The 12,519-nt window shown below is 34.9% G+C and overlaps 1 long non-coding RNA gene across 1 annotated transcript; it reads left to right on the top strand.

The window, feature by feature from the left end:
• The first annotated feature begins 2,944 nt into the window (after positions 1-2,944).
• LOC113061660 (uncharacterized) lies at positions 2,945-10,521 on the top strand. Its single transcript, XR_003278452.1, has 3 exons — positions 2,945-3,098; positions 3,924-3,979; positions 10,284-10,521. It is a non-coding gene; the product is annotated as an uncharacterized LOC113061660 (long non-coding RNA).
• The last annotated feature ends 1,998 nt before the right edge of the window (positions 10,522-12,519 follow it).

Here is a 12,519-nt window from a genome sequence, read left to right as displayed (position 1 = left end):
TTTGAACCAGCGCTGAATTGGCTATTCATGCACTGTGAAGGAAGAAGCTGGTTGTCTTGAAGGCTTCCACTTCTAAAGTTATCAAAAGAATGTAAAATTCTCAGAGGAACAGGCCAAGAAACCATTCTACTACTCTGAGGTAACAAAGTCTTTAAATATACATGCTATAACCTTTGTGAGGCAGCTGTATCAAACATTAAACATTTAAGTTCAACCCAAAATTAAAATTCTGTCGTCGTTTATTCATTTTTATATTGTTTATGTTTCAGTGGAGCAAAAAAGTGAAATATGTTTCCAGGCTGCTCTGTACCACACCATGAAAGGGAAGTGGTACTAGGGCCAAAATGAGCAAAATAATGTACTTGTGCACTTTATTTAAGACTTCTAAACGTGTATGGTAGACTGTTAAAAAATTATTTGTCAAGTAACCTGGAAATATAACTTAACCCTTGAGTGCATGAATGTTTCGCCAATCATATTTGAGTCTTTAATAACCAAAATGGATATCTAACGAATAGATAGTATAGTAGTATAAGACTGTAATGCTACTTTATAAACAAATAAAATATAACATATTTTACTTCTGTTAGAACTTTGAAGGGTGTTTTGAGCATCTGCTTCACCATCATCACTTGCATTCAGGTACATGTTGCACCTTCCTCATACTGGGGATCTGAACCTTTTGAAATGTTAATCTATTCACGATGGCTTCATCATCAGATCCACCATTAAATGATGCTAATATCTGATTATGAACTTACTCAGCAGTATATTGCTAAACCAAGTTAAGATTTACTGATGATACTTGAGTACGATCATTTTTATGAGTGACATATCACATCATTATTGTTTATCAGATGACACCACCTTGAGAACTAGAGGTGATTACACTTTTACATGTTTCAGGTTGCTAGCAACCATATAAACTTTGTTTTTATTTTTATTTTTATTTTTTGTGATGTCATTGATATTGAATAGACTGAGGAATAAAAAGAAGGTGGAGGTCTAACTTTAGACTTGGTTGTGAGAGATTGTAGCCTACATGCTACAGTGCTTAGCTATGATTCTTTATCTTTGATTTAGAAAATTCCCATGCATATCTCATACTACAATTACATGAAGTTATTACAGTGTTTTACATCAGACTTGAGGCAGCTAGCACTCATGGACTTCCTGTTCTATCTTATCCTGGTAATAGTGATAAAGTTTGACATTAAAAGAACCACTTTGATGATGAATTCATGGGCCTCCCATGAAAGCTGCCGTTTCCAGCTGCTGCTAGCTAAACCTCACTCATTTGCTCTCTCTGAGCGACCGCTCCTCTACATTCTGATGAAACTGTGATGTATTGAGTGATACGTATAAGCCGCATGTTGCTTATGGTGACATGTTAACTCGTTAAACTTCAAAATAGCAATTTGTTTGCTCACTATGAATCATTTAGCAAACTTGGTGCTGTGCAGGAAGTGTGGGTGAGCTTTTTTCTTCATTAAAACTCACATGAAATTTTCAGTTACATCTGATATGCGTCAATTAATATTTATGAATTATTGAAATACATGGCAGAGAAATTCGCCAAAGTGCATTGCGATGCAAATGGGGAAAGAGGATGGCTTTTCATGCACCACCACTAAAAATAGATGATGTTCAGAGAGAGAGAGAGAGAGTAGGGCAGGAGAGGAGATGGAGGAGGAGTTGGGAAAAGGAGACAAAAAATGAGGAGAGAGATTGAAAGGAAAAGATTTAGGATACAGGGGTAGAAGATGAAAAGAAAGATAGGGTTGTGGGAAAAAGGACATTTCTGAAAAATGTAAGCACATTTTCTTTTTAGATGTCTGATGGTACCTTATTTTGGAGGGTGGGCTTCTGGAATTAGGATATTACTCCAAAAAAAATAAAAAATAAACACAATAATAATACTTTGCATATGGGTCAAACTTTTACATCCTACTTTTTTTTGCAGACTGCAAATAAGAATTTAGCCCACAAGCTTACTGGAAGGGTGCCCACCTAAAGCACAGAATCATTCAGCTATTTGATGTGGTGCTGTCACAAGTGCCTGTGGGAAAAGCTTTCAGTGAACCAGAACAAACAATGTATTATTGTACTGCATAATATTTTTGGCCAAGATATTGTGCCTAGTAAAGCTCTGTCATCGTTTTCTCGCCCTCATGAAATCTGTGGAACACAAAATAAATTGCAATGAATGGGGATGAGTTTTCAAACTTTAAAAAGCTGGATGTAAAAGCATCATAAAAGTTCTTCATCTGAGTCATATGATAGATTTGTGTGAGAACTGAAATTCTTCTCCTCCAATGAGATGTTAACAGATCATTGAGTGAGTTGAACTTAATAACCAGATCAGTCTGATTCGTAGGCCGTGTTCAAACTATTTACTACATACTTCTATTTAGCTAAATATTTACTTTGTGACTAATAATAATAATAATAATATAAAAAAAAACACATTCTAAATAGAATGAATGTAATCTGGCCATATTGCATTCGTCATGTTATCATTGTAATGTGACCTGCATGTTAGTTGCAGCACTTCGCTGCCATTCATGACTCTTGGTGGAAATTAATTTGGACATACACTGTTTTTCACCTATTATATATTTGCTTTGTTTTGCTTTTATTTGTTCCTTTGTTAATCTTTTTGTGCTTTAATTCATCTTTCTGTAGGCTGCTTTGAATAAAAGCATCTTCTTAATGCATAAATGTGAAAGTGGTAACTTCAGTCAGACTAGTTTTGTAAACTGAATCAACAGATTAACTGAAAAGATCTGACCCCGAAAGACTGATTTCCTTCAGGTGTCGAACATCGTTACTTCTCTCATGAACTTACCAAGAGCTTGAGAACAGAAGATTTTCACTTTCAGCTTTCACTTTTCAAACTTTCAGCCTGCTTCTTGAAATAATCTATCAAATCACTTCAGAAGACATGAAAAGTAGCCCTATTTTTGATAGTGTTAGGGAGCTTTTGCATCTTTGCATCTGAAGCTTTTGAAACCCCAGTTCACTGAAATTGCATGCAGACAACATGAAAGGCTGTTTCGTTCTGTGATCCACGAAAGAAAGAGTTGAGCGACGTGAGGGTGAGTAAATGATGTTCAAATTTTCAGTTCTTTGGTGAAATACTTGTTTAAGCCTTTAAAACTTCAAACAGGTTTCCCAAAAATGCCATAGGTTGGTCACACAGTCCCTCCCCAAACTCACACTATTGGTTGAGCCATCCCTTTGTTGTGCTTTTCAGAAAATCTGAAATAAAAGGAACTTATAGTAAAACAACACTTCCAGAAAAACAGCCTAAAAATAGCTTACTTGCTTGTCTTTGCATATTAAGTTGGGATATGAGAAATTATTTCAATAGATAACGCACTTCAGCTTTAAAAGGTTTTTACAGAAGTACCTGACTTTATATGCATAGTTTTGAAATCCCAGTCCATGTCAACTCCCTCTATTTTTCTTTTGACTGGATTTATTTGTTTATTTTTACTAGGCTTCTTTTCTTGCTCATACATAATCAGCATCATTTACATTTTCTTTTCTCATTAATTTATCCCAGGTGTTCCAAACACTACCAGATGGACAAAAATTGGCAGCGCTTAGTTGAGGCTTTTTATGCAATTAACCAAAACACTGAAGTGCATAGATAATAACAGAATCAATGCAGCTGCTTCATGTCCAATCTGAGAAATCAGAGACTTCATCTGATACCAACATTCTCTTGAAATAGGCAGCAGTACTAGTGAAAATACTATCATGTTTCTAAAATGGGGATCATCAGAGAGCAACTCAAAGGGAATAGGCTAGATGATGACTGTGAGGAAGCCAGACCCCTTTAAAATGCTTGGTTGAACTTGTCTTTGTGTTAGATTGATTTAGACTGGAGAGATTAATGGAATTGTATTTTTCATTAGGCATGGTCCAGCCACTCCTGAACAATGTCACATCCAGGTGAACTCAAGATTACCAGGTAATTGAGATAATGTTCCTCCTCGTATAGACAAAAGTCCTTGCTTGTGTCCCTCAAAGTGTCAGAATTTGTTAAAAAGGGAATCTCCATAACTGTTTCAGCATTCAGTTGTACTCCTCTAAGGACGTTTCATAATTATTATTATTATTATTATTTTTTTTTCAGCAAGGCTGCATTAAATTATGGAATCCAGTTTCCACCACTGATAAAATAATAATAATAATAAAAAAAAGCTAGTTTTCAATGAATGAGTTAATACATTTTGGCTCTCAGAACAAAGAATATGTAGAATATATACTTGAGTTCATATCACAATTCAGAATTTATGAGAAAAAAAATGAAAGAAAAAAATCATATTCATGAGATGAGTCATTATTTTACATTATTTTGTGGTGGAAACAGGCTTCCATATTAAACTGTTTAAAAGTGACAGTAAGTCTTTTACATGGTTAAAAAAAATATTCTGAATTCAATATTTATTAGAATCCTGAAAAAAATGTGTCATGTTTATACAATATACTGCATATGTATTATATATATTTACCAACTGTGAACATTAATGAAAATAAATGTTTCCTATGAAACAAGTGAGCATATTAGAATGAAGGATCTGAAGGATCATGTGACACTGAAGACTGGAGTAATGATGCTGAAAAAAAGACTTATGTGTGCACATACTTTATGCATTCTGACACAAGTATCTGCTAATGAATATCTCTAAACTATAAATGATTGGTACGGCAGAGGAACACTTCGAAAGGTAAGAGCCATCCAAGTTAATTACAGTCAGTGCTTGATTAGACAAGTGCACCACTCCACAAAATTATAGTGATAGTGGCTCTAGCCATGTTATAGAAATTGAAGTACAAATGAGTAAAACCAGAAGATATAAAATCATTAAAACAACACTTTTCACTTGGGCATTAATATATTCTGATTTAAACTCTCTCTCTCTCTCTCTCTCTCTCTCTCTAAAAAAAATTAAATAAAAATACAAACTGAGGATGTATTAAATTCCTAGAAGTAATGGAGGTTTAATGTCAGCTAAAGGTTTAACAAACAGTTAAATGCATACATGCATATGGCCCATTTCGGTGTGTTTGCACTCAAATTAAATGGACGTGTGTGTGTGTGTGTGTGTGTGTGTGTGGCAGCCTGAAGCATATGCAGTGTATTTTTCAAAACCAAAATAACTGTTTCAGCACACTCCTGATCACACTGTAATATTTATGAGAGAATATATTTGTGTAACACTTTTGATAAACAGTTTGTGTACATGAAAGTAAAATCATGGACTTGCATTCGGTATACATCAATAACTAAAATGAGAAACTTCATATTATGTTGGTGCACACAGCGAGGGCTTTTAAAAGCTCATACACAAACTATTTCTGCACCAAGGACAGTGGAGAAAACACCAAAAAGTTACAGTAATTTAAGTAATAAATGGTTCTATATCTGGGGCTGGTGTTTTAAAGCTATATTCAGATTAATCACAAATGTCCTGAATCATATTATGAATCAGCTCCTCTCTAGGAGTTACCACTGTGAATTGTTCTGTAGTTTTCTTTAAACTTTAGTGTTTATTCTCCACGGGCTAAAAGTAATAGACTTCACTCCCTGTACAATTGAATTGATTTATAAAAAGTATACGGGTGTTTCTTCAAACATGTGCACTTAAATATTAAAGTGGAAATGAGAGGTAATAATACATTGTCAGACTGCTTTTTCTTGCTAAGGCAAAATGTAATTTTCTGTATCATAAATATGCACAAATAAAGAATAGTTTGACTTTTTTTTTTTTTTTTTTGGACAATTAAAGCTCCACTGGAAAACATGCAAATAATATTAATATTCACAAGTACCTTCATTCCTCTTTAATTACTTCATACAGTACATCAGGTCACATGTTTGAAAGTCTGGCTCTGGGACAAAGGGTACAACAGGAAAACCCTTACATAAAGGCATTAAAAAGTATCAAAAATAAATGATGAGGTCATTAATAAAAAAAATCAATAAATCAATTGACATTCAAATAATTTAGATTTAAATCATTTTTAAACATTTTCGAATGAATGAATGAATGAATGAATGAATGAATGAATTGGAAGTGTAACAATGGTGGAAAAGAAACTGAATGGACTGATTTTTCTCTCCATTTAAATAGCACTTTTTGTTTAAAGCGCTATATAAATAAAGGTCACTTGACCTGACTCCATTATCTGCTGAGAAAGATAAGAGAAAGAGTTTATGTTTAAATGGAAAGTATTCAAGCAATGAAAACCCCAAATGCTTTTCCCAAATTATAGCAGTGATTGCCTGCAATATGCAATAAGTTCATCTTCTTCTGTGTGCTCCTGTGTGAGTGGGTGGGTTGTAGTGGTGTTCACGGGGTGTCTTATTGGAGTCCTGCTGGTCTCCACCTGTCTTTGTTCTCTGTTGTGAAACACGAAGCCAAATTACCGCTGAACCTCAGAGCTCGCAGCAGGACACACACACACACACAATCAGCTGATCTGTGTTTACTGTTTCAGTTTCAAGAAATACGAGCTGACACAAATACACGGGCAGCAAAAATGTCAATATGAATCTCTTACTCAATCATTCTCCATTACTTGAGTTCATTTAAAACCGCAAATATCATCAGGCCAAGCATTAAAGATGATGGTCGTTTTGATTCACGACAATCCAAGGACTGCTGCCAGTGCAACACAGTTCCTTCCAAAGGGAATAAATAAGGTTTACTCTGAGCTACAGTAGTTCTGGTGATGTTACTTTTAACACATTGCATTACACGTTAGGTATGCATATTTATTTTAACACCCATTTTTAGCACGTTACCTATTTACACTGTGTGGAACCCTTTTTTTTTTTTTTTCTGCCTTGCACAGTGCACTGAACTCAGCAGAAAATAGAGAGATGCACTGTAAACCTATTTATCAACCCAGTCTTTTGCAATATAGGCCTGTATGAAACAGCAAAATAGTGGCATGGGCTACAGACTCACTGAAAGATGTCTTTAGGGTTTAAAGCAAACACAAGCACCATAACAGTCATTTCTGTTCAGTAAATCTGTCTGAATCTTGATGATTTCAGGAGTTCATGACTGCACTTTGAAGGTTGTATTATATTATATGTAGATTAAATTGGATTTGGATGCAAATGCAATCCCCTTCCACATTTAAATTAGATTTTATGACAGTCAAGTTTGTAATTATCAACCAATGGTGCATTTATTGTAACATGCAGAGTAGGCTTGTCCTGACCGGATGGAGTGGTCTGTAGTGCAGGTGGAGGAGTTTCCATTTTCATTTGCTGGGTAGTATAAGGTAATTACAAGGGTTAAGGTTAGGTTTAGGGGTAGGTTCAGGGTTAGTACATATTTCTTACCCTGTTATTGTAATTGCTATGATAAGTACATGCAGAAAAGAACAATAAAATAAAGTGCTACCATACTAATTAACTAGAAAATGTAATTGTAAAATGACTGATGGTGGAACAATCTGACCAGCATGGTTTTTCTGATTGCTAATTGACCAAGGAAGGTTGCTGGTTCATAATGTAGTTATGAAGCTTTGTAGGAACAGCTGCTTATAAGCATCCAAAGTCTCTTCAAAAACAGGGACAACTCATGTGGACATATTTTATTTGAAATGCATTATGGTGAAAATTCTAAAATTTGGGGTAAATTTTAAGATTTATGATTTGATTAAAAAAAAAAAAACATGCAATTGTGACTTTGTGATTCATGATTCAGACTTGAGATGTGAACTCATAATTTTGAATTGTGAGATTTAAACTCAAGATGCAGTATAACATCAGCACACCGTATTAACTGACAATTATAACTTTTTCAGTTTACATTACATAATTCAGTTTTTGTTTCTTAAGTGACAAAAAAGTCTGAATTATAAGTTGTTTCTGGAGCAGAAACAAGCTTCCATATATTTCTCTACATACTGTAGACAATGGTCTGAAACAATCTTTTGACAGATTTAGTAGACAAACCTTAATTAAAAACATTTTGGGAAGTCTGCAGTACATGAGCCATGACATTTGGACAGTTTTAATGAACTGATTAATGAACAATCCTGAATCCCTTCACAAGGAGATGCAAAAATAATGTAAAAACATGAAGTGAGGAAGCTATCAAACAACCAACGATTAAAATGATTCATGAGGCCATGAGACTTATTTGACTAATTAATTGGTCAATTGACTCACACAAGTGAGTGCTGTGTACAGAGTTAAAGGCTCTAATTAAAATCTAGAGCTGATAATGAAGTGATTTAAAGAAGGATGTTGATTTAGGGATAACAGATTATGAGAACCGCTTGAGAATGATGTCGATGTGTAAGGTTATATCCATTCTGAGTAACAGAAAAACAGTAACCTTTATTAATTAATGACAGAACAGGAATATGAGACACATTGTGTATAAATGCTTTCAAAACATCCACACATTCAGAACAGGAGTCACTGCAGGGGAAGAGAGAGCAGAGAGTGTTAATATATAATTCATCTGCTCTCCTACAGCACTCTGCCTTTCGGTTTTTCTTCTGTCACATATCTCTAAGAACAACTACCTCCCACAAATACTGTATATACCCCCAGGGCATCCACGATGTAAGTGACTTTGTTTCTTTTTTAACTCAAACCGTTGCAGTCTATCAGTCTCATAATGTAAATGGATGGGAATCACGGCTATAACATACACTAAAACAAAAAACAAAAAATACACAAACAAAACCAAATTAAACCCTGCAGCTTGTGACAATACATTCATGTGTAAAGACCCAAAATGATTGGTCTGTGCAAGAAACTGAACAGTATATATATATATATATATATATATATATATATATATATATATATATATATATATATATATATATATATATATATAATATGATTCAACAATGTCCAAACTCTCAGAGTGTGTACGCATGTTCTCACTTCGCAGACTTATAATTGCATTACTGCTACCTATCTCTCAAGAGGACCATGACACTCAGTCTACAATCTCAATTAGACTCTGTGGTCCATTTGAGAGATAGGTGGCGGTAATTCACTTATAAGTCTGCAACCCGCCTTAAAGCAAGAAGAAGAAAAAGACGCATCACACACCTGCTGCTGAGGACACATTCAGGAGACTTCTAACATTTCGGACATTGCTGAATAAGAGGTCAAAACAATATAAATACTGTTCAGTGTCTTGCACAGACCAATTGTTTTGTATCTTTACACATCAATGTATCATCAAGAGCTGCGGGGTTTAATTTGGTTTGTGTATGTTTTCTTTTCTTTTCTTTGTGTGTTATAGCCGTGATTCCCATCCACTTACATCATAAGACTGATAGACTGCAACGGTTTGAGTTAAAAAGCTTGGTTTGTGTTCTACTGAAGAAACAAAGTCACCTACATCTTGAATGGCCTGGGCAGATAAACATCACATTTTCATTTTTGGGTAAACTAAGATTGAGGGATCCAAAATGTTCATGCATTAATATACGCTATGAAGTACTAATAAACAGCCAATATGTTACTGATATGCATGCTAATAAGCAACTAGTAAATGGTGAGAACTGGTCCATAAAATAAAGTATTACCCTGATTTTGATGAGAAACATTTGCCTGCTGTTTTAAGAATTTAATGTGTGAACTAATAGTCTAAAAATTCATGCTACACAGAAATAGAAGGTAAAATACTTAAAAATTTATGTTAATACTGTTCATATTTTAAATGACTAATTCTGAAATTGATTTTAAAAAATTTTGTTCATTAGTATTATTATTATTTAAATATGAATAGAAAAACTGAGCAGCAAAAATTTAATTCAATTTTACCTGAGGCCGACAATATGCATTTTGAAAAGATTTCTATAAATCGGTCATATTTTTATGTCCTGTCCTGTCTCACCGCCTCTTCTTTTTTGTTGTTTTTCCCCTCCTGGTCTCCACCTACATTTTCTCCATGACTTCTCACCTCTTCACACATCCTCACTTGATTAGTTATTTTCCTTGTCTCAGTCACATCAGCTCCATCCACCTGCCTCTATTCTCTCTTGTTCTTTAGGCAAACTTGCCTATTCAAATATTTAATCTGTTCCTCCCTGAATCTTTCTTGCAATATACCTGAATTATTTCTCTTTTGCAGCCTCTCCTTCCATCTCTCACACAGATTGTGCATTTTGTTAATACTATTTCATTCTTCTTACCTCTGATTTTTCTGTTTCCTCTGTTACTCCCACTCCTCCACCATCTCTCTCTCTCTCTCTCTCTCTCTCTCTCTCTCTCATCCCAGCTCCAAAGCTGACAGGAGGCCATACTACACGAACACTGGGGTTTGAAATCTGTCTGTGTAGGATGTTGGCTGCTCAGTGACAGTACTTCCTTTTATTGCCTCAGTAAGTCTCACATGCATATGCACACAGCTGGCATATAATGTTCCCACAAATATCTAACTAATAATTGATGGCCTTACACACATATACATACACATACTGCACTAGGGCTGCATAAAAAAAAAAAGATTTTATAATCGCAAGTGCTAAAATAAAGTATAAAATAAAATGTGAAAGATTCCCAAATGAGTTATAGAACTTAATCAAATTTGGAAATCAGTGTTGATGCCTCTTGTGGTACCTGTGCAAGTTCCAAGGCTGAAACAGAAACACTTTGTACTTTGTGCAGCTATCAATACACACAGCTACTTTTGCACGTGAGTACAGGAAATGGCACATGTACTAATTAATCTCCTCTACCTAAAACAGATAAGAAGGCTGGGAGCTTTGATTAATGTCAAATCCAACTGCACTCATTAATATTCAATTATGGACTTGCCTCACATGAGTTTCAGTTGATGCTCCCAAACTAATTAGCTTCCACACCGCAAATGAAATCTTTGTTAAGCTCTGCCATCCAATTCAGCCTGAGTAGCACGGGTTCACACTCTGCCAGCATTAGAAAAGCATTTGCCAGCGTTCTGCTAGCATGAATCCCTGCAGTCAGAGCAGTGGAGTACAGCCCAAAATCACATGTTGGGGAGAAAGATAATTACAACGTCTCAAAATAGCAAGTTCTTCTATTTATATTCTATTCAACCTGGATCTTTACTCCCAAGTAGAGCTGTTTAGGCAAATAATGTAAAAAAATTACAACACATATCCACTAATGCATACCAGAATTCACTTAAACCCAATCTGAAAGACTTTTGATGTATGCAACAAAAATTTAGTCAAGGAATAGCTTCCTTTACTGTTAAGAAAGTTAGTGAAGCACTGTACCACTGATTGTAAGTGGCACGTGAATTTAAAATCAATGTGAAACCCCAATTTCTGACATATTTATGTCCTAAATAAGTTTAGGACATATTTATGTCCTAAACCTAATCCTCACAGGAAACTTAGTGCCATTTCAGATTTTCAGTACACTCTATTCTGTGTGATTTATATGCGTTAAAAACTGGGGACATGGGGTAATGTCCTGAAAGGTCACTTTCTCCTTGTAATACCTATGTTATACCCTTGTCATTACACAAATCTGTGTCTTGATACGTCACAAAAAGCACACACACATACATGCACACACACACACAAGTGGGCGTCTTGGGCCAATCATTGTTAATAGTTATCATACCCAAATTGAAAAAAAAAAAAAAAAAAACGGACTGAAAGGTGGATGGAAATCCACTATGTTTCAACATAATTAGGTCGCCCTCAATTAGAGGATTCAGTCTAAACATGATAAACAGCGCTGAGTGACCGATTACGGAATAGACAGACAAATGAGCCTCACCAAATCAGAGGCAGTGGAGGCCATTAGCACACATTAGCCTAACGCCATGAAGATAACACATTATCATGCTGTTGCATGCGTATTAAAATGAGTTAATCAGAACATATTCTCCACAGTGATAATCTGCCCAGAGTGATTATGGGAAATGAGATAACAAAGTCATTTGGCTTCTCCTCACATGAGTTTACGACCACAGAATGCAGAGGTACAAACTGGAACGATGCAAGAGACAATTTTGACATGACAACATGCTGGGTTACTTTATGACCATAAATACTAATTTTATGGCTTGTTGTCTTCATCAGCTGTAAGAAAATATCTAGTGTTTTCTAATGAAAGAAAGGATGACACTACTTCAGTTTCAGAACCGTTATTGGTTCATAATAAACATCCATGCAGCACACAAAAATAAAAGGTATTATGATTGTCATAACAATACTAAGCTACCCTGGACCGGTTTTTTTTTTTTTTTTTTTTTTGGAAACAAGTGGCATGTCACTATGCATCAAAACTAAATCAATTCCATTATATCTGTTGTTTTTTAAATTCAAGAGGAATAGATAGTGCCCACTTCAGTTAATGAATGCTCCTGTTCTGTTTTACTGCACAATTACACTTTCTTTTTCACCATCTGACTGAAATAATTATTACTTTGCTAATAACTGTATTTGAACTTAAATACAGTGATCAAAACAGGAAATGTCTGGTTTCTGTTGTGCTCATTTATATAATCTTTTGTTTTA

This window comes from Carassius auratus, chromosome 1 (assembly GCF_003368295.1).
Source record: "Carassius auratus strain Wakin chromosome 1, ASM336829v1, whole genome shotgun sequence".
NCBI lineage: Eukaryota > Metazoa > Chordata > Actinopteri > Cypriniformes > Cyprinidae > Carassius > Carassius auratus.
Note: the sequence above shows the minus strand (reverse complement) of the source record. Positions and strands in the feature narration are given on the sequence as shown.